Source organism: Mastomys coucha, unplaced genomic scaffold (assembly GCF_008632895.1).
Source record: "Mastomys coucha isolate ucsf_1 unplaced genomic scaffold, UCSF_Mcou_1 pScaffold18, whole genome shotgun sequence".
NCBI classification, from domain to species: domain Eukaryota; kingdom Metazoa; phylum Chordata; class Mammalia; order Rodentia; family Muridae; genus Mastomys; species Mastomys coucha.
The window spans coordinates 52,280,624-52,285,090 of NW_022196900.1; positions in this window are offsets into that span (position 1 = coordinate 52,280,624).

The window sequence follows — 4,467 nt, forward strand, 5'->3', positions numbered from 1 at the left end:
GACAATCATTCTATTCAAATAGCTTTGACCATAGCAGGAAATCTGTATCCAAAAATCATGTCTACAATTCATTCTTTGGCATAGCAGAACTGTTAACTGTTAGCTTAGCTACTAGGGAGGTAAAATTCTTTGGTGATGTGATGGTCATTGAAGTACAACTGTATTACAATGAACTCCAATGTCTAAAAATTGTTCTTATTTTGTGCTTGTACTACAGTAAAAGCCAAGATTTTAAGCTCTACTAAAAAACAAACAAACAAAGACTCTATTTATGTTCATGTCTTAAAAAAACTAGCAGTGATGTAGTATTTTAAAATATAGAGCTAAGATGTTTGTAGTTATTTAAAATTTATATTGAGAAAAACATGTATTTTCAGCATTGCTGCAGACAAGTTCTACATAAAACTGTTCAATTGATTGTTTTAAATCAAACAACTTTTATACTACTCATTTTTATTGTTTCAATATTTTATAAATTTTAAAGAATATGACAGGCCAGCAGAAAGTAGACGAAAACCCTCAGAAAAAGGCGAAGCGGTAATGCTGGCTCTAGCTTTCTGAATAACAACCCAGTGGAGAGAAAATGGACAAGCCTTGCCCCATGGGCTTTTTCTAATTTTAAAATAAGAAAAGGATCTGCATGTGCTGTAAGTTCCTAGGTTCGAGCTTGCCAATTTTATGTTTTAAACAGCTTAGAAACCATTGTTCATGGATGATTTTATGTACATTCACTTCAGATAAAGGAAGATAAGTTTACTTTGTATCCGAACTCAGCAAAGTAGTTGTATATTTTAACAGCTGGAATTAGGGTTTCCAATGGGACACATCAAGAATGCAATCCTTCCAACCCATCAGACATAAGGCTGCCCATGGGGATCTGTGTATAATATATAAACATGTAAAAACAGGCTGTATTTTACTCAATCTATGATGCTAATCAATGAACACGTTATTTATTTTACAGAGAAATCTTATCTGTGAACTTTACTATATATCTGTTTATTTTATTTTATTATTATTTTTTTAATAAAAAGAGGGTTTTGAATGCTATGCAGTCATTAGTAGAATTGTTCTAGCACTCCGAGTGCCCTGTAACTATATGCATATGGCCTGGCAGAAAACAGAAATTCACGCATGCGTCCAAGTAAAGTAGGTTAGCTGAAGAACAGACTCTGCTGCTTCCGTCCACAGCCGGGACTGTTTTGTCTTTGGATTCCCCTTGCCTCTGTGGCTCTATCTGCCAGCCCCATTAATGTGAGTTACCTGGTTCAGGTAAAGTCACAGCCTTCATTGCAGGCGGCACCCACCCGCTGTGGGTTCATTCTTTTCCTCTGTGTTCTCCCCAAGCCTCAGCCACCATCTTCCTACTGTCTGTTCAGAGAGAAGTTCTTGAAGATTAGATTGCTCCAGGCTGTTCAACTTCAGGATGTCATGTTGTTTTATACAGTTCTGTCTGGATAGAAGCTGGCTTTATAGCCAGATTCTTTTTTAAACATGATTTAACTCCCATAATGAACAAACTGTCTGAATTAAGTTTTTCTACAATAACGTTTTCTTAAGATTGGATCTGTTTCTTGCAATGATATGAGTTGCCAAATGATTGAGATTTTAAATGTTCTATTCATACTCTCGTTTTATAGTTAAAATTTACATTCATAAAAAAAGAATATGACAAAATTTTAAAAAACAAAATGTATTGCAGGTATAGAAGGAGGGGTCTTTAGAAGGAGTTGGGGTACAAAAGGGAAAGAAGAATATGATGTGACTCTATTTACTTAAAATAAGTTTTTAAATGTTAACAAATTCAGATAAACTGAAATTATGTATCTTTTCTTATCATAGTACAATAAAACTTAAATCAATTTAAAAGACAAAATTAAAATCTTATATATATTTTTGAAGTAAACATTTATAATTCTATTTTAAAGGCTATAATAACCATTATTGCATTTTACAATATTCTATGCTGCTCCTACGATTGACTTGTATCACATGAATTAGATATATTCACATTGAGGGAAAAATAGTATGTTATAGAATTTATACTTTTTTATGTGCATTTATACCTTGCAAATAATGATAAATCCATATATTTTTCTACTCTTCATTGAAATCACTTCTCCCCAGATCAGAATATGACAAGGATGTGAATGCTATCCTCTTTTATTTACTATGGTACTAGAAAACCTAGCTAGAAAAATTGGACAAAAGGAAGATATTGAAGTTATAAAACTAGGAAAGGAAGAATAAAATTGTCTTTATTTGTACACATGCTTCTAAAGTTAAAAGACATCATAAAATATACTAGAATACTCAAAGATTTAGAACAGAGATGTTGAGTAATAAACAAACTATACAAAAGTATAACACTTCACATACAAATTTTATAGCAAAAATAGAAAAAAACCCTGCTTCATAGAAGCCCTAGAAAACATAATAAAATAAAGTATGTAAAATAATTGTATTTCATTATGTTTTGTTGTTATCTGTAGAAGTCTGCTCTTTTATAATGAGATACAGAAGGAAGTGGTTTTTAATGGAAGGAGATGTAGAGAGAAACTGGGAGAAGTTGGAGGGTGAAAAAGCCATGATCAGAATATATTATTTGAGCTATAAATCTATTTTTAAACAAAGGGGGAAAGAATATCAGCAACAAACCCATAAATAAAAATAAGTATACCAAATTATCAAAATAATCCACAATGAAAATTCAAAGAGACTTAAAATAGAAATTAAACAAATTATTAGAAAATGGAAAGCCTATTAATTCTCTGGAACAATCTGAATTAATATAAACATGGTTATATAACTAAAATTATGTTAGAGATTCAACACAATAACCATCAAAATTCTAATGTCATATACATTTCAAAGAATTCATATGAAAAATTAAAAGAGCATGTGTACCCCAAGAAATTGTGAGGAGAAAGAAGAGATCTGGAGGTATCATAATACCTGATTTCAATTTATACACTAGAGGTATAATGGCAAAGCCAGTATAAATGGCAAGAAAAAATGGGTAATGAGGTGGTTTGACAGAGAAAGTTTTCCATAGGTTCATATACTTGAATACTTGCTCCACAGTTGCTGGAAATATTTTTAAGGGAGAAAGTATGACCTTGTTGAAAGAGGTGTCATTAGCTTTTTGTTTTAACGTCTCAAAAGCCCATGAAGTTCCCAGTTAGCTTTCGTTTCCTCAATCTTATGCTTATAATAAAGGCATAAGCCCATAGGCACTGGTCCATGACATGCCTCCCCACTTGCTTCTGTGCTTCCAATTGTGATGGTCATAGACTCTAATCTTCTAGAATATTGATACCCCAAATTAAATGCTTTCTTCTATGAGTTGCCTATGACATGATATTTGGTCACTGCAAAAGAAAATTAGCCAAAATTTGTAGTTAGAGCAACAGAATAGAATAGAGGACAAGGAAATAAACTGACATAACTATAGACACCAATTTTTCGACAAACCTGACTGAAATAGGCAGGGAATGAAAGATAGAGTTTTCAACAAATAGTGCTGCCAAAACTGGATATACATCTGCAGAAAATAAAAATAGACTCTTGCCTTTCACTATGTACAAAAATCAACTTGAAGCACTTCAAAAGCCATAATTGAAACCTTGAAATTGCTAAAGGAAATTACAAAGAATATTCTCCAAGATATTGGGGTGACAATTTTCTGACAAGATTTCATGTAGCATGGGAAATTGGAGTATGAACTACTGCTTAAGACATGAGTCAAAAATACATTTTGCATAGCAAGAAAACAGAAAGTAAACTCTTGATAGTCCATAAAGTGAGATAAAATCTTCATTGACTATATCTCAAAAAGAAGGCTAATATCCAGAATTTACAAAAAAAAAGTTCCAAAATTAAACACCAACTACCTCTAATTAAAACCACCAATCAACAAATGATGCAATGAAATGAATATATAGCTCTCAAAAGGAGAAAAACAAATTGCCAATAACTATTTTGAAAAATTGTTCCACATCCTTGGTCATCAGGGAAATGCAAGTTAAAATTACTTTGATGTATCATGTAACCCAGTTGGAATGGCTATCATCAAGAATCTGACAACAAGCTGGAGAGGATCCAGGGGAAAAGGAATTATCATTCATTGCTGGTAGGAGTGGAAATTAATATATCCATTATGTAAATTAGGTTGAGGTTCCTCAAAAAAATTAAAAGTTGAAATACCATATGATCCAATTATACTATTCCCAGATATATACTCAAAGAATTGAATATTCTACCACAGAGGTACCTTCACATCTATCTATATTTATTGTTGCATTTTTCACTACAGCAAGAAGATAAAAATAGCCTCTGTCCTTCAACAGATGGTTGGATGGATAATTTCATATATATATATATATGTATATATATATACATATCTATATATATATATACATATATATATATATATAATATACAGGGATTACCACTGGGCTAACATAT